Raw genomic sequence first — 19,659 nt, 5'->3', positions numbered from 1 at the left:
TTTTCTTCATCTTTGAGGACTTCTGCTGCTTCTTTCTGCACTTCTTTTTTTTCTTTCTGTGCATTTTTTCTTCTTTCTTCACATGTCCTATCTCTGTAGGCATAGTTAGAAATTAGCATTTAAAAAACCTTTGAAATTCACAGAAAAAACCATAGGTTTCAGGCACGTTATAGTTAGGAATTAGCATTTAAAAAACCTTAGAAATTCACTGAAAAAAACATAGGTTTCAGGGGTGTTATAGTTAGCTGGACTTTTCACTTGTACAAAACCATTGAAATTCCCCCGTTATAGTTAGTTCAGCTAACTATAACTCGCGCGCCCGCAATGCACTGCTGATGACGTCACATATTACATCACTCATGACATGGTCAGTGACATCACTCATGACATCACTGATGACATCTCAAATGACATCACTGATGACATCACTGATGACATCATCCTTGTGATAGAGTGGCAGACCTCCTCTCACCCTAATATAACCTGTGATACACACATTCAAAAATAGAGACTAAAATTTTCAAAACAATGGACATACCAATACCAGTTACAACAACCTCTTCAGTAATTCTAAGATCCACATACACATCCACTCATTCACCAACAGTCCTATACAGTCACTCATACATGTACTCACTCATCATATGTACTCATACACCCATACATCCTGTTACACAATGCCACTCATCCATAGAGTTACTCACACACATAGTCACTCATGCTAATAAAGAATCAAACATACATTTACTTGCATATACAGTTATACATACACAACCACACTTACTTCTACGGAAACTTATAAATACTTAGTCTTTTAAAAAATCACTTATAGAAACACATACTTATTCATACAGGAACTCTTTCAATCTCTCACTCTCACATATACTCACTTATATACACCAATAGTCACATATACTAGTTTAAAACATATGTAGTTACTCATAAAGACACTATTGAGACAGTCATTCACTCACTAACACACCCATACACACACTCATCCACCCATGCAGTCCTGCACACATGCTGTCTTCAACACATACAAACAGTGAGTCACTCATTCATGCACCTATGCACTACGTAATACCCCCCACCGAACCATGCAGACACTCAGACTGATACTCAAAAAACCAACTAATAACCTATATAGACACCCATGTAGCTACTCACCAACCCATGCAGCCACTTATACACAAAGTGAGAGACTGATACAGATATTTACATATTTAAACATTACTCACTAAGCCATATATTCACTATGATACACTTAATCAGTTACACAATCAATTTTTCAAAAACAAATCATCCATTTAGACACTTATATACCCATTTATTCTTCCATCGACCTTGAGATATACATATATAAAACATATTTAATTTTCAGAAAAACACACATTCACTGAATGATGTCATCAGTGATGTCATGAGTCATGTCACTGACCATGTCATGAGTGATGTAATATGTGACGTCATCAGCAGTGCATTGCGGGCGCGCGAGTTATAGTTAGCTGAACTAACTATAACGGGGGAATTTCAATGGTTTGGTACAAGTGAAAAGTCCAGCTAACTATAACACCCCTGAAACCTATGTTTTTTTCAGTGAATTTCTGAGGTTTTTTAAATGCTAATTCCTAACTATAACGTGCCTAAAACCTATGGTTTTTTCTGTGAATATATATATATATATATATATATATATTATCTACTGGCGGTCGCCAGTAGATAGTTGTAGTTAGGACCGTGTTTCCATAGGAAATCCGCAACATTCTATTTGGAATAACTTTGGCGCCGGTTGACGAATCCTCGCGAAATTTTCAAAATAGGTGGGTCGCTCCGCTCCGCTCCTACCCTGAAAGTCTTGGGGGGATTCGTCAAGCGGGGGCTGAGAAAAAAGGGGGGTCCCAAAACGCGTTTTCCCCATGCAATTTTCCATAGGGACCTTTAGTCCAAGGTACAGCCCGAACGGCTGAACAGAATTACTTGAAATTTGGTAGAGAGGTAGTCCTCAGCTCAGGGATGTGCCTTTTGCATATATGGAGTCAATCTGTTCAGTAGTTCCTGAGAACATTGCAGTTAAAAGCACATACATATCTATAGCCGCGCACTGTGTGCGCACCGTGCGAGCACCGTGCGAGCACCCTAACGTGAGCGAGCGTAATTCTGATTGGTGGTTACATGTTAGTCAACGTTCGAATCGGTCGAAATCAGGAAGTGTCGGCCGCCATTTTGTTTGTTTTCAGTGCGAGAGTGAAAAAGGAAGGTGGCGAATGTGAAAAGGGGGCAGGGTAGAGAGTTCCTGACCCCCTAGCCTTTGTCAGGGGGTCTCTGAAGGACCCCGAAGGCAGAAAAAAACATTTTAATTTTTTTTTTTTATATCGTAGGGGTGCGCGCACCGTGGGCGCACGGTGAAAAACCCCCAAAAAAGAATATTTTTTTTAAAAAAAAATTTAATACCTAGTTTATTGTAAAATAAATATATAAAAAAAAAAAAATAATACATACATAACTTAGCATTTAAAAAAACGTACAAATTCACTGAAAAAACCATAGGTTTCACACACGTTATAGTTAGGAATTAGCATTTAAAAAACCTTGCAAATTCACTTAAAAAACCATAGGTTTCACACATGTTATAGTTAGGTGGATATTTCTCTCGTAAAAAACCAATGAAATTCCCCCGTTATAGTTAGTTCAGATAACTATAACTCGCGCGGCCGCCACTCTATCACAAGGATGATGTCATCAGTGATGTCATGAGTGATGCCACTGAGCATGTCATGAGTGATGTAATATGTGACGTCATCAGCAGTGGATTGCGGTCGCGCGAGTTATAGTTATCTGAACTAACTATAACGGGGGAATTTCATTGTTTTTTTACGAGAGAAATATCCACCTAACTATAACATGTGTGAAACCTATGGTTTTTTAAGTGAATATATATATATATATATATATATATTTACAGGGCCAGCTTTAGCGCTGGTGGCACCCGGTGCAACATTCTTTTTGGAGCCCCCCCATGACCTCCTTTTCTACAGATTCCCTCACTACCACCCTCCAACAGAGCCCCACGTCTCTCCCTAGCCACTCTCTCACATGTATCTCATTAGTTTTATAACACTACTCATACCAAGGTAGGGTGCCAGAGCACTTTACTTCACAAACACATTATACAGAGTCAATAAATAATATGCGTGTAAACCAGCCTATAGTAAATGTTACAAAAACAATTCGGATTACAAGGTGTAGGATTCCCATGCCATCCATACTGGTAGACAGAATATTTTAAGAGTGCTTGGTCTGGAGAAGCACAATCTCAGGATTTAAAACAAACATACCACAGTGGTTGGTGTTGGCTTTACTAATACGAATGTATTTCTACCCAAACACACCCGTTTTAGAAACATTAGGATAATGAAAGACTGACGAAAAAACATATTGTTCTAACCTATACCATCCAGTTTGCCTGCAGCTCTTTAATGACAATTCATAGGCCACTGTGCTATATTAGGGTAGTAATTTATGAACTGAGCTATCCACATAAAATACAGTACTGTGATCTGCATGGTACACATTCTTTGCAGCAGACATATTAACACACTGTGCTACTTTATGGAGTCAAACTGCCACTACGCAATCTCCAGGAATAACACTAATCACCAGAGTTATCTTGACATTTTTGTTTTTGTCTGAAAACTGTTGGACGCACAAGGAACCCTGTGGTACGTGCTTTTAAACCCATAAGTTATTTCCAAACACAAGTCCCCCAAGTACACCACCATGTGCCGAGGCACCAATCGAACCATCCTGAAGCCAGCCATGAATATGTATGTATGTATATATATATTACCTACCAGTAGGTAGTTATAGTTAGGACCTATTATCCATAGGAAATCCGCAACATTCTATTTGGAATAACTTTGGCGCCGGTTGACGAATCTTCGTGAAATTTTCAAAACTCGTGGCCCGCTCCGGTCTGCTCCTATCCTGAAAGTCTCGGGGTGATTCGTCAAGCGGGGGCCGAGAAAAAGGGGGGTCCCAAAACCTGTTTTCCCCATGCAATTTTCCATAGGGACAGTTAGTCACAGCTACAGCCCGAACTGCTGAACGGAATTACACCAAATTTGGCAGAAAGGTAGACCTTGGTTCAGAGTCATGCCTTTTGCTTAAATGGTGTAAATCCATTCAGTAGTTCCTGAGAAAATCAAAATCAAAATCACATATATATCTATGGCCGCGCTGGATCCGCGCACCCTGCCGTGCACGAGCTGTATTCTAATTGGTTATCAACACTCCAAATCAGGAAGTGTTTGCAGCCATCTTGTTCCTCAGTAGAAACGAGGCACAAGAAACCTAATTAAAAAATGCACAAAATGCGAAAAGGGGGCAAGGTAGAAACACCATGACCCCCTAGGCCTGCTCAGGGGGTCCCACTAGGACCCCAAGGCCCAAAACATTTTATTTATTTTTTTAAATCGGCAAAATCCACGCAGGTTGCGCTGATCCTGCCGATCAATGCTAATTAGCCCCCGGGGGGGGCCAAATCCCAGGGGCATGATAAAAATAAAGTGTGGGAGGGCCCTATTTCCCCCACACTGCCCCGGGGACCGCCACCCCCGGGGCAAAGTATGAATAATTGCGGGGTGGCACATGGCCCCCCGCAGCCCCGGTGACTGCCACCCCCTGGGGCGTAATAGTTTAATGTGGGAGGGCCTTTAAGGACCCCTTGAGCCCTGGGGACCGCCACCCCCCGGGCGCGACTTTATTACCATTGCGGGGGGCACACAGCCCCCCCGCAGCCCCGGGGACCGCCACCCCCGGGGCATTTTTTAAATAAATAAATACCCTGTGTGGGGGGGGCTCAAGCCCCCCCCCCCCACACGCCCCAGGGACCACCACCTCCCCGGGGCACTAAATATTCAAATGGGGACCACCACCCCCGGGGGTTTGTAAAATATGGGAGGGGGGCCACATGGCCCTCCTCCTGGAGCCTTGTTGAGGCCCTGGGGACCGTCACCCCCCAGGGCCGGCTCCTGCAGTGTCCCGGGGTGCCCACTCCTGGGACACTGTAGTTTGCTATGGCAGGGCGGGAGCCGCGAAGCTGTCATAGCAAACTGCTTTGCTATTTGGAAGAAAGAGCAGGAAACCTGCTCTCTCTTCCAAATAGCAAAGCAAATTGCTTTTCCACAGGGGGAGCTGCATCTTAGCAGCTCCCAGTGTGGAAAAGCAATGCCGGCACCCGCAGGAGGCGGGGAGCCGGCGGGACCGTGGGGGGATTGGGGACCCCCCACGGTCCCCAACGGAGAGGGCCAGCCCGGGTGATGGGGTCCCCGGGGCTACAAGTGGCCCGGGATGGGGGCCACGCGCCCCCTAGCCAACATATAATTTTGTTTCTAAAAATAAAAATGAAAAAAGGCCGGCCCCGGGGGATGGGGTCCCCGGGGCCATAAATGACCTAAGGAGGGGAGCAAGGCAGCTCCCCTCCTATATGCGCAACAATTTTTTTTTAAAGGGCCATACCCCGGGGGATGGGGTCCCCAGGGTCGATTATTGCCTTGGGAGGGGGGCCGAATTTATTTTTAAAAAAAATAGGGGGCCCCAGGGCCAAAATAATAGGAAAAGAAGGGGGGCCACACAACCCCCCTTCTTAAACAAAAAAAAGAAAGAAAAAGACCGGCATCGCCATGTCCCCTTCTTGTAGCACTCTGCAAACGCGCCCCCTGGCACATTTGCAGAGGGGGGAACGAATTCCCCTTGAATACTGGGGGTCCCTGGGGGCCAACTAGCCCACCAGAAACCTCCAGTATACGCCAGGGGGCTGCGTTGCAGAGAGGTGGTCTGAGGTCATGCCCCTTTTTACACCTCTCTGCACTTACTGGAGGTAGCTGGTGGGCTAGTTGCACCCCAGGAACCCTCAGTATTCAGGGGAGTTAATCCCCCAACTTAAAACGCGCCACAGGGCGCGTTTGCACAGTGGTGAAGGGAGGGTGCGGGGCCTGAGTTCACATGTGTGCAAACACATCCTGTGGCACGGTTTAAGTTGGGGAATTAATTCCTTGTCAATCCTGAGGGTCCCTGGGGGCCAACTAGCTCACCAGGTACCTCCAGTAAGCGCCACGGAGCTGTGTTGTAGAGTGTTGTAAAAAGGGAAAGTGGCTCTAGATATACTGGACCAAAGTAAAATCAGCCGAACTACGAATTCCGATTTACTCACCTGTTATCAGGAGAGACCTCAGTGCTGCATCTTTGACCCCAGTACTGATCCTGAAAAGTAATTCTAACTGTACTTACCAGTAACTTGAATTTCCTTCCATAGGCTAACATTGATTTGCTTCACTTGGAAATTCTTCTAAGTGTCAAGTTTTGGAACTTTAAAATATTTCTCTAAAATCAGCCGAACTACGAATTCCGATTTACTCACCTGTTATCAGGAGAGACATGAGTGCTGCATCTTTGAGCCCAGTACTGATCCTGAAAAGTAATTCTAACCGTACTTACCAGTAACTTGAATTTCCTTCCATAGGCTAACATTGACTGGTTTCACTTGGAAATTCTTTTGTGTGGAGTTTTGGAACTTTAAAATATTCACCTAAAATCATCCGAACAACGAATTCCGATTTACTCACCTGTTATCAGGAGAGAACCCAGTGCTGCATCTTTTAGCCCAACACTGACCCTGAAAAGTAATTCTACCGTACTTACCAGTAACATGTATTTCCTTCCATAGGAATCCATTGTCTGGTTATCACCAGAAAAGTTTCTGTGTCGATTTTCACAAACTAAAAATATTCCTTAAAAATCACCTGTATGACTTAACCGCATTCTTTCAACTGTTTACAGGAGATGAACCAGTGCTGGATGCAGGATCCACCACTGAATAAGAAAAAGTAACGATAACACTACTTACCTGCTAAGTGAATTTCCTCCCATAGGATAACATTGGTGATTCTATGTGAAAAAGTTTCTAAAGTGTCAACTTTTAAAATACAATAATATTCTTTAAAAATCTCCAGTGTAACCAAAACGCTTTTACTCAACTGTTTACAGGAGATGTCCCAGGACAGAATCTAGGATCCAGTCCTGTGGTTAGAAAAGTAATCCATCAAGTAACGTATTGCATTTAACTAGAAATTCCCATTAAGCTCAATGTTGCATTGGGTTTGAAATTGTGTTGCCCTTTGCCCATGTGTAATGACCCATTGCTAGAGTTGCGTCACTTTTGTGACACACTTCAGCAATGCGTCATTTTTTGCGCCTACAGATACGTCAGAAATACTGACGTATCTGTAACTCCTTGCGACATGATGAGTCATACTGTAAATATGGCGCATCATTGGTGTCGCAAGGAGGGTGCCATGAAAAGCGACGCATTGCTGTTTTCACGCCGCAATTCATCACTTTTCATAAATGAGGCCCTCAGTTCTCTTGCCCAAAAAAACTTTCACTGGGGAATTCTAAATCATGAATCATTAATTTGATTAACTTCATAAAGCTGTGGCTGCAAAATTTCAGTTTGACAGCCCTTACATTGCCGTATGTAAATAATTCATTTGAGCAATGAATATTAGGCTAATGTAGCGTTTGGTTTGGCGTCACCAACTTCTAGGGTGATGCAGGCCATACCCCCTCTTGTCCTTCATAGAGTGGCCTGCCATATTTAAAGATTTCACACATGAAGGGAGGTCCACAGAAAGGTCATCTATTGATTTTTCGAGATTGCCCTTCTCTCACTCTTTCTTAAATGGCTTCCCCATAACAGTGAAGTCAAGATCTAGCAGTCAATGTGGAGGGAAGATGCTCCATAGAGGCACCAGCCCGAAGCCCTTTAAGAAAAGATCTCATGGAATGATTCTCCAGAGCTAGCAAATATCACTGCTTTGAAATCATGTATCGGCCAGTAAGCCCCTCATTAGGACAGGCCTGCCTGGTGATAGGATAATTATGGTACCTTTAAAATCAGGATTGAAATTTAAAATGTGTGATTATTATTGCCTATTACAAATTCTTCCCTTTAAAATGGACATAACATGCTGATTTTTATGCTTTGCACACCAGAAACCACATGTCGAGTTATTTATGAGGCATTTTTCCCACTAAATTTCAGTAGGTTGGACCTACCGAACTTTACCTGTTGAATATTGCAGGCAAGGGGTAGTTGCCACAAAACGTGTGCTTGCGATCCCTGTGCAAAGTTGTGTTTGCAAAGAAATTAGAAAAAATATGGCATACTCGTAAGGAAGGCTGAAATGTTAGAACATTTGTAGGAGAACATGAAATGTCTGAAGGAACTAAGCCCTTATCTCAAACGTTGGATAATACAGTATGTGGATGACTGCTGTGTGATGCGGATATCTCTTAAAGCTATGAAGCCAAACGAGGGTTTGCACAGTAAACATGCATCCCTATTGTACAACTGATCCTCCAACAAACTGATCTCATCGCTTACTAGGTAGAGCTACAGGTTTCCACCCTTCCAAAATAAGGTATCAAGAGCTGCTATGAAATTGTGCAGCATCATAGGTAGCTTTAGCACAAAGGTTCTCTAATGTATAGGTTGGATTATGAATAATTTGATGCACTAAAAGAAAATATAAAATAACAAACGAAATTATGTTGACATAAATCACACTGGGCCTGCTCAAGATCAATGTTCATGGAGAGATTGTAGGTAAAATTGCTCATCCTATATAGGGGCATGCAGACGTCACTGCTGCGGAGATTTAGTCAGCGGAGGTTCTCCACTGGGGACTTCCTTCTCGAATGACACTGAAGTGTGCGGGTGGTTTGGAGGCTGTGATTATTGTCAAGGTTGATTCCGAAAGGTCGGTGGGTCTTTCAATCTCTCAACCTAATCCACGTGAATTTTAATTGTGTAGAGGGTTGTCTCTGCTTCGTGATTTGGGGTGGTGTCATGAGACCCTCCCATTAACCTGTATCAAGTATGGAACTGATGTTGTGTAGTAACAATTCATCCTGTGCCTTTATAAATGTAGGTGGTTGAACAAGAGAAACCTTGTAGTGCACTGTTAGTAGATCTTCTACTTCTCATCTGGGGTATATTATTCTTGATCTAGGATCTAATGGAAACGGGGCGCCAGGGCTCTAGTTTTGCTGTCTCTTTGAAGTTGGAACTAGTCTGCTCCTCTCCTGCACTGTTTCTGTTCTCATGTACAGTGTTCCTGTCTTGCTGTGTTGGATGTTTCCTGGCTTACCAACACTTAGTTTGAAGAGTCTCTCTGTACCCTACCTCAGTGAGTTCCCTCTCCCACTAGCGTCATCGCTAAGGTTCTCTTTCTCCATGTTCTGTGTCCCTCAAGAATTGTTCTCCTTGAGGTTCCAAGTCTCAGCTCATTGGGATAGATGGACGGACGCAGATGAACAGGCGGACAGAAGAAACAGATATGAAGACTATTCCAAGGGTGGTGGAAGTAACAGTAGACACAGCACTACCAACTCAAGGAAGAGACACATTCATCTGGAATTTGGTAAAATACTGCAGAATAATTTTAGATTGTGCAGATTTTTACCACCCAATTCTTTATTTCATGTTAATAATGGAGAATAAGAGGTGCAAAGGATTTTTGCACCTACATAGCGAATATGTGCACTATTTTGTACTACCACATCATAGCTTGTAGTAAATGGAAGGGTAAAAACCAGCCAAGTGTAATTTCCACCCAATTCGTGATTGGTGCAAAGTGTAAATACTGGGGGTATACAAAATCAGAGAAGTCAGCCTTCACCAGCACTTTTTTTATTTATTTTTTATTTGCCATCGTTGATAAATTCACAAAGTTGCCTAAGTTTTAGATAAACAGAAGTGAAAAGTCCAGCAAATATTTAGCCTCGGTGGTAAACCGCTATTAATTACCCCTATGTTCCTGTGGGAGAATTTCTCTGGAAATACGTTTTTGCTGGGAAAAATGGCCCGCAAAAACATTCTGCAGCTGGAAATTTGTCACAAATGCAAAAGTTTGTGCAGTTGATAAATGTCAAAAAATTATGAATCTGAAGTGATCATCTTTGCAAAAGTTCTCCAGTGAAATTTTTTAAGGGAGTGGAGAAGAGTATAGGGCAAATCATATAATTTGATGGTGAACATTTAATTAAGTTCTCACTCATCAGCAGCAGGCTGAACTACAGCAACACATTCTATGTCGGAATCTCCAAACTGTACACAGAATCCAGACCACGACCTCCAAATCCGCACCCACATCACACAGCACGTCAAAATGCTTCTCTGGCTCAACATTCACAAGCACAGCCAATTCAAACTTTTCATGCACACATACAAAGCCCTACACAACACAGTACCAGAATATCTGAACAGCAGCATACACTTTCACCAACTAACCAGACACCTACGCCTTGTCTCTCTCTTACTCACACACATTCCCCGCTTCCACAAAAGCAGAAAAGGAGGTCTCCGATTCTCCCACATCGCACCCAGGACATGGAACGACCTCCTTCAATACACCAGAGCCTCCTCCTCACTTCTTGAGTTCTGCAAGAAGCTGAAGACCTAGCTCTTCGTATAAGCACCTTGGGGGCCACATATCTACACACCTGCCCAAGCGCCTGGATACCCTCTCGGTGATCAGTGCACTATACAGATCAGCATAACACAATGTAACATAACAGCTCTTAACAGACATAGTGCACAAAGGTAGCAAATCGTACACCTATTGTTAACTGCAGAAACTTTGACACATACCCCAAATTTGGCACAATCTTTCCTCTTGTGCAGACGTCTTGACGTCGAGCTCCGAGATGCAGAAAAGGCTTCTTCCGGACGTGTAGACTTTCTGCGTCACTTGTACAGCGCCCACAACCCTTGCATTTCTTCAGGAAGAGCTTTACAATTTGATGTCCTTAATAAATCAAAAACTCCCAAGAGCCAGCACAGAGAGCATCTCTTGCTATCACAAACTCTTTGAAAAAACAGCTGAAAACACATGCCCCATTATTTGTCTGGACAACAGCTCCGGTGTCTTCCGCTTCAGTACTAATTGCCGTGTGTGCCAATTAGAGCTCCGGCTTCATAATGAGCACATTAAGCACTGACTGGAGTTCTCAAAGGGTTCCTCATGAGCACGAAAGGGAAGCGAGTTCAATTAAACTCTTAAATAGAACGCCTGGAAGTTTGTGACTAAGCGTTGTTTTTTTTCATTGATTGCCCCCTTTCCTCCCCCAAATTCTGAGACATCTCTTCTTATTCAGCTGAAAAGTTAACTTCCATTTTAGTGCATTTGTAAATAAATCTTGTTCAATTTTGTTCAATGCCATGTCATCAAAACAAGTATGTTATGTTATTCGTATTTCTATAGCTTCTACCCCCTGTCATGGCACCGCAGTGCATTGAAAGACAGCTCTACTTTTGCTTCTGTGCCTCTGAGAATTAGGGCTGAAAGGAAATTGGGTTCACTTTTTTCCTTCTGTGTACTATACTCGGGTTCTCATTGCCATGGACGGGGATTTGGCTGCATCTACTTCCATGTAATCAGGGCCGGCTCTAGGGCGGTGCGAACGGTGCCACCGCACCGGGCGCCGACTTGAGGAGGGGGGCGACATGTTTATTGTTTTAAAAGCTCCAGATGCCACGTTCCTTGTCCGAGCAATTTTCAAGCATCATTAAAAATGTCACGATAGATAACTCCGGTGAGTAATGTTGTTCCTGGTGAGAGGCCCCAGCTTTGTCTGGGGAAAGTTTGAACTCATCATAGCCAAGAAGGTTAATATGCCTGCTGCAAAGAACTTGTCCCATTCTGCATACACTATAAATAGGTCAAGAGGTTATCGCTTTTGTCAGCAAGATCCTTTTGTTGCATGCAGTTTAAAAGTTGAAATCCTAACATAGAGCAGTGAGCTATTAACTGCCATCAAAGAGCTCATGCAAACTGCAAGAAATATATTACAGCTACATGTTTTTTGACCAGTCTTTCCTTATCCTAGTATTGCAAAAATGTTTCATTTGGGTAGAAAACAACTCTTATTATTAATCAAAACCCCTAACAATGATGTTATATTTAAAATTCTTAATTTATGCTTTTCCAGACCACGGACTTTTAAATGATACTGCCTACCAGTATGAATGACGTGACTCCTACACATTGTAGTGCTCTGTCTTAGGTAACATTTCCTATACACTGATTTACACACGCATGATTGTCTCCGTGCAACGTATGTGTGATGTAAAGTGTTCTGAGACCCTAATCTGATATGAGGGGTAGTAGAAGACTAAATTAATCTAAGAGAAAGTGGTATGGTGACTTGGGGTGCATTGTCATATGGTGGTAGTGAGGGAATCCATGATGAGGTGGTCATGTGGGGGCGCCAACAAACTGTGTTGCACAGGGCGCCACCAGTACTAAAGCCGGCCCAGTTCATGTTTTAACCCTAAATGACATTGATTTACATGGAAGCAAAGCAACACGTTAAATCTCAACTCAGGCAAAACTAACATGTTAATTGTGGGGGGGTCTGCCTTTGGCCAGGTCCTTGACTTGATGGCTCCTGAACTTGGCGACTCACCAGTGCCTGACCCTATGGCACCGAATCTTGGATTTCTTTTTTGCTACTGCTCATTCCATAAATTCCCAAGTTGACAAACTTTGCTGCACTTTTTTTGCTTTAGAAAGCTTAGCTCACTGGACTAGAAAAATAGTCGCCCAAGCAGTTACTTATTTGTGCCTGAACGATGACAACTCGGTATTCTCAAATCTCTTTAGCGGAGCCTCCAAATGATTGCGAATAGTGCAGCCAGGTTCACCTGGGTCTAACTCCGCCAGCCTCCCCCGTCCCTTCTTGTCAAACTTCATATTGAAGCCAAGTCTGGATGTATATGCCCCTGAGCTGGCTCGGATATTGGTCATGCTTTTTGCTGGCTGCTTCTGAGCTGTGCACATGCTTCAATTTTTGGCTCTTCCTCAGTTTCAGAACTTTTGTGGTGATCATCAATCACTTCAGTTGCAGGTTTCTTCCTGTTGTCACTGATATCTATGTAACACAATCATCAATGTTTCAGGAAGAAGTTAAAAATCTGGCTCTACAACTCCTTCCGGCAGCCTGAGCCACCAGTCATTCCTTGGTTATGTCTTCTAAAGCATCAGCACACCCTTTTAGTATTTGCATACAGGTATCTCATGCATTCATGATAGAAAAACAATGGAAAAAAGAATTCACTGGGGAGGTGGTACTTACGATGAACACAGAAGACAGATCTCCGAGGACTTAAGCTGATGGTATCAAGGTGGCCAGGCGGCGTGCAAGACAATAGGATGGCAAGTGAGAAGCTGGTGCCTTCCATGGGAATAAGGGGGCTAGAATACAGCTGTGAACAAACCATCAGAAGGAGCCCAGTTGGAACAGTACCCTGAGCTCTAGAGTTCAAACGTTTGGAAGACTGACAAGCTGGGTGAGAATGTTGAAAGAATATTTTGAACATAAGGGATGGCAAACTAATCATTCCTGCACTTCATACTGATCAACACTTGTTACTGTCTCTTCTTCACAAAGCTTTTTTTGTGAAAATCTAAAGGCTATACAACCAAGTGCTCTCCAAGATGTTTATGGTGCCACCAGACAAGCAGTTCTTCTGGGAGCTATTTCCACAATCTCCCCAAATCCGCACTTCCTTTGACTCATCAAAAGTTTTTGTTTTTTTTCTATTATTATAAGTTGAGCTATCCTACATATTTAAAACTAACACTACACTTGACGTGGGACACGCTCATTCTCCCTCGCCTGGCTGTGATGATGCGGAGCCGATGACGGTGGCCATGATGCATCTCCTCTCTTCCCTGCACCATGCAGTTACTCTTGGACATCTTGCTTATGTCCTGTCTTCCAATAGCCTCATCCTTCTATTTGGTGTGTTAGGGGTTTGTGTGTCGGTGGTTTGGGGCAGGCTTTTTCAGAATATTGTTGTCAAAATATCGTCCGACATAAATATGGTGTCCTAAATACCATTTACAAATATATAACCCCATTGAATGAATTAAATAATAAAACGTCTACAGCCAACTCGATGATATGTTTGTAAATTATATTTAGGGCACAATATTTATGTCACACAATATTTCTGACAATTATATTCTGACATACAACTAGTGTTGCATACACTTGGTTAATTCTTCCATTATGACCTGATAAGATTGTCCTGATATACCGTGGACATTCTCTTACGGTCCCTAACTTCCTGCTGAAATCAGTGAGTACCTGGACGCAGTCACCATTATTGCCTTGTTTTCCCATCTGGAGTGGCCCTGGCCTGGCAGTTTGTGCCAAACTGATCCTATCGGAGCAGGGCTACGACTGATTTAGATATGGAAGTGTGAGTCTAGAGTGACACCGTTGGTGAAAAGGGTTGAACTGGAAAGTGGCCCGAGCTATAGCCAGTGGCTGGGATTAATTCAAGCATTCCATCCATCAATTTGCTGTTTCTTGGTCTGATATGCTCCTTTCAGTCCTCTTGAGACAATGAATCACTTTCTGGGTGTAGCAGAAGCAGCAGGCTGCAGTGAACCTGGCCAGGTTTGACACTGCTGATGGGGGAAGCCACAGAGTAGCTGTGCTATAGGGGTAGACGCCTCACACTCCACAGACTGTTTATAAGCGAATCATTAGGGAAACTGGGGTTAATTCATCTGGAACGGGGGAAGGGTGGGGAGCTGGTGGCTGCTGCTTCTGGTCTTGAGCTCCCTTTTAGTACTGATGGTACCCTCTACCCCCTCGGGAGTATACTGTGGACCAGTCTTGGGGGCTTGGGGACAAACTTTAATGTGTAGGTGGGACCCTATAGTGTATAATTTCTACAGGAAAGCGTGCAGGGGAGATACTTAGCAGGCACTCAAGGTAGAACGAACCATGGGGCCACACTGCAGTTAACCTCCCACGCGACAAGGACATTTGAGGGTGTGAAAGCACCTGCGATGGGGCCCTGACTGGGTGGTGCAGACCTCTCCTCGGCTGATTGGAGACTGTACGTTGTGTACCAGGTCCACATTTTACTAAGGTCTCATCTCCGAGAGGGAGCCATTTGAGAATCCTAGAGGCCATCTATTTGTCCCCTGGTTTGCTACGCCCTGTTCAGGATTGGTTAACATGAGGAGGGAGATGATTGTTCATCAGGGTGCAGGGTGATCTGCGTACCACTCTCCTGTCATGCTAACAAAGTACCTGTTCGTATGACCTGGGTCAGGTATGGGGTGATGGTTGTGTTGGACTGGGGTGGAGGACTTATGGGTATGGGATTAATAGCAGGTATGCCCAGCACTCCCTACAGCCTGGCACGTGGTTTCTTTCAGTTGGTCAAATCTTAAACCAAGTAATCAGCTAATGTTGTGCTTATATCCAATCTTTCCTTTACTAGTATTGATTGTGTTGTAAATCTATGTGCATAAACATCGCGCCATGCTGGTCTTGCTATCAGTATCGCAACATTATTATTTACTTACTAGTTTGCAAAACTTGCCGGCGGGCCCTGGACATTAAAGTTACCTTTGGTCTCGGATAGTCTTAAACTAGAGCCAGCCCTCCAGTTCTTACCCATGCTAGTGCCAATCCTCTAGCTTCCCACGTGAAAGGAAATGGATACCAGTTTTTTACCTCTTGATTCCTCATGATTAGTAGCATCGAGTGGGGGAAGCGGTTCTTGTCGTGTATGGGCATTTTGATGTTGCTTGATGGCTTCCTGTTTCTATGGTCCTGGACTTTTATTTAGCCTATTGCATTCTAAGAGTTATAGTCCTGGTTTATGCCAATTCAACCAATGAAACTGACACACCTGGAAACAATGTTTTGCGGAAGAAACACTGGGACGAATCAGCTACGGTGGCCCGGAATCAGCTGGGGCTCCAACAATACATCTTAGTCTGCTTTATCTCATATACATACATCAAGCCAGTCAATGCACACACCAACGTTTTAGATAGCATGTACCCAAATTGCTAAAGATCTGCGGCTACACAGAGCAAACAGCACTAATACGAAACACATACGTGAAATGTCAACCGCACACACTGACTAACTTATTTAAACAGTAAACAAACTCTGTTCTTTGATGAACCGTGGAGACCAGGGTGGGAAGGTACAGCAACCAAGGAACACTGCCAGCTCATCCTAATGGCAATCGAACCTCTCTTCAAATGGCATTAAGGGGTTGATTTAGAGTTTGGTGGATGGGATACTCTGTGACAAACATGACGGATATACTGTTGCCAAAGGATATAATGTACTTGTAATACGGAGGATGGGATAGTCGATATGTTTGTTATGGAGTATTCCATCCACCAAACCCTAAATCAGGCCCTAAGTTATTTATTATGCATATAGGAGAACGATTTCTAGGAAAAGAGAGGGTGATCACAAGGGGATCAGAGTCGGTTTAGCCACTTAAATCTAAAACAGGTACCACTTCTGAGAAATACATGCTATTGTGGAGTTGTGCGTCAAAACCTATTGAGAATGGTTACCTCCTCTGTCTATGCAAACTATTTTACAATGTTGTCAAAGAATAGATAGTAGCATACATTGATGGTGTACCACCGTTACATCGCATGCAATATATTGCATGACAAAAATATTGCATCCACTACATCGACCTAACCCTTACTTCGCAAGGTGAGTCTATATCAGTAGAGGATGAGTTAAGAATATTACATTTATACTTACCTTGACGACATAGTGGAAGTGTTATTTTGGTAGGTTGAATGGTATTTATATTTTTGTCATTTCCGTCTGCATTTATCCATATCTACTTTTTGCTAATGTTACCTGTATTTATCCATATTTATTTTCGGTTCTGTGAAAAAATAAAGCTGAAATGCGTCTATTTTTGCATTTATTTTACCAGTTATTGTCCAACCGTGCCTGAACGACTGACAGGTTTCAATGGTATATACGCACTCCGATGGTAAAATATGCACTGGTATGAAAATATGTAACTTTTTGTATCAAAGTTGTGCAAATCAACTGCTGTTTAAGGCTCTTTATTTGAATCCCTAAAAATGTTTAATCCTCCTTGCCTGTCAATCCACACAGCTATTGTCCTGGCACTCATGACTAACAGCATATAGAATTACTCAAAAACAACCCGATTTCTCTTTTTATCAGCATTTAAAAATAAATACAGACAGGAAAATAAATGGGTTTCTGTCTGTATTTATCCATAAAAATCAGTAAAAACAGAAAACAGGAAGCCTTAATTATGATATAGTGTCACACAAATATGTTGATTGGTTGGAATTCAAGTATAGTTAATTTGAAAATATATCCCTACTGTGATAGTGCGTATATGTGTAAAGGTATTTAAAAGAAGAGAATTTAGGGAATACATGTTTATTTTGGGGGAAAGGGTGAAGAAGGGGATAGGACAGAGGATTTCTAGGAAATCAAGGCGTAACATATTGTAGAAGGGACTTAGAGGAACACAGATTCAGAGATACAAGCATGATTTGATGCTGATTAGAAAGTAATGAAACCAATATGTGTCTCTAGAAAAAAGGCGAACATGCTTGAAATCTCATTCCAGAAGATTAAGTGAGGGCTGAAAAATGTCACAATGGAGCACAGAAAAGAAGCAGTGTTTAGTTAATTGGGATTGATAGTTTGACGGCCATCTTTTGGTCTGTGGCAGGGGCAAACTATAGTGTGAATGTGCCTGACTCTCCAGCCTCGCACTCTTCAGTGGTTCAATCAGACCATGTGAAAGGTCCAACACCCCACCATCCCCAGTACCACATTTTTCAGGTGACTCAACAGTTCAACTTTTGGGTTTTTTCTGAAGCATTTGTAGATAGTTGAGTTCAGCTTCAGATTCGGATTAAGGTCACTCCAGAGTCTAAGACTGACTCCCAAAGACTTGCATCCTGGGGTTTGTCCCTTGAAGGATAGTTGGTGTTAGGTTTGGTGATTTCTGCTATCCTATGCAAAAGTTATTTTGGGGACAACCTAATCTAGTAAAAGGCTATCCGGGACCTTTTAATTGATGGAATCCTAAACAGTAGCACAGAAATTGCGTGCAACTTAACCATCACTGGTTGCTTGATCAGCTGTTTTTTCCAATTCATTGGATGGGTGTTAACATTTCTAAGGCAGCTTGGGCTTTGACTGGCATTGCTACCAGTGCTTATGAAAACAGGATAAATATTTGCCTTATCAAGTCAAAAAAAGAGTATTTTGTCTGAAGCTCAGAAGGTAACTCTCTGCACTATCCATGAATGTCCTATTTGCAGGGCAAGCACTTAAGGCCTGTAACAGACTTGGAGATGGCGAATCTCTGCTGCTGAAACGAGCTGTGGAAGAAGAGGATGATGTACTGTCTGGTGCATGAAGGGGAGCAGACTCTCAAGAAGGAGGACAGAGATCAAGCTGATTGAAGCCTGCCTGGAGGAGTCTGTAGGAAGTGAGCAACTCACAGCTACAAGGAACCTCCAGCCAAGGTGGCCAGCACTAGCTGAAGCACATCTTGTGCGTACAGAGAGAGGCGGTGGACCAGTAGAGAGCACTCCACTGCTGCCAGCCGGATTAACTTTTGGTTCCATGAGATCTAGATGAAAAATGATTTCCAGAAACTTTTCCATCTTCATTAATGTTCTTCCTGAAAAACAATATGATCAAACCTCTCTTTTTGGTCTGTATAAAAAAAGAACCAAACCAGTGCCCTTCTTTCCTTCATCCACTTTGTCTGTACCTTTATATTTTTCCCTAGAACAGCCCCTCCAGCACTTCCTCCTCGTCCACCTTTTTAGGTCGAGCCTGGGCAGCACATGCTCTTCTCTGCAAGGCATGCTGTATTAAGGTATGGACGTGAAGCTCCGCCCACTCTCCACCCAGTCTTTTCATTGGCTTGGGTCATTGTCCATTGTAAACTGTGGCTTTTCATCAGTCAATAGGCTTAGTAGTCCCTCCTTAGCACCACCTTTTTCTATTTTGTAACCTCCCATGAGGACACCCCCCTATTATATGTGTTGTTGCTCGGTAGGCTTTAGTTACAGCCTCCGAGCACTATTTTCTCAAAGAGCTTTGTCCTGCCTGCTCTTGCCGGTAAGAAAAGGCAGGACAGCTCTCTCAGAACATATTCCCAATGCATTAGGTCTTGCATTTGCGATAGTTCAAGCTATAGGCATTGTACATTACAATGCTTTTTATTTATCTGTTAAAAAAAAACCACATAAATAAAAGCAATTGTCATTTACAATGCCAATAGCTCAAACTCTCGTAAATGAGAGACCTATTGCATGGCAAATGCTTGTTTAAGTTCTGGCTACAGACAGCTCCAGCTGCCTGCCAGACTTCATGTGAGTACATCACACAACATCTAACATACAGAAAGGGGATTTGGATTATCTCCATTCAGTCACTGGCTTGTTTCAGCACCCACTTTTCAGGCACGGGGTCATTTGATTTCCTACCACATTTTGGGAGCAGTTCACGGCATTTCGCTGCCTTTTACATTTTGCATTTATTGTTTGCATAGGTGACTATGACAAACACAAGAGTTCTTGTCTCACTTGTCTCTGTTATTGTAGCTGCTCCTTTTGCACTTGCAGAGTTTGCAAGCACACAGACAGGTATGTGTGTGCACGCACACACACGCACTCACACACACGCGTCTTTAATCATTAACGTTCCCATGATGGTGTCTGTAATGACCCGAGTACC

General features: G+C 43.0%; 1 protein-coding gene across 4 annotated transcripts in view; it reads right to left on the bottom strand.

The window, feature by feature from the left end:
- LOC146856158 (hyaluronidase Eo Hy-1-like) overlaps positions 1–19,659 on the bottom strand; it is a 123,508-nt gene that overhangs the window by 76,783 nt on the left and 27,066 nt on the right. Inside the window, exon 1 of one of the 4 annotated variants that reach the window (XM_085654206.1) lies at positions 10,712–10,818. The exons of the other annotated variants lie outside the window; for them this stretch is intronic. The gene's annotated coding sequence lies outside the window, so the exon portion shown is untranslated. Of the gene's footprint in view, positions 1–10,711; positions 10,819–19,659 lie in introns of those variants that run through there. 4 annotated transcript variants of the gene reach the window in all.

Source organism: Triturus cristatus, chromosome 4_1, assembly GCF_964204655.1.
Source record: "Triturus cristatus chromosome 4_1, aTriCri1.1, whole genome shotgun sequence".
Taxonomy (NCBI): domain Eukaryota; kingdom Metazoa; phylum Chordata; class Amphibia; order Caudata; family Salamandridae; genus Triturus; species Triturus cristatus.
The sequence above is the reverse complement of the archived record's forward strand: the minus strand, read 5'-3'. Positions and strand labels throughout refer to the sequence as shown.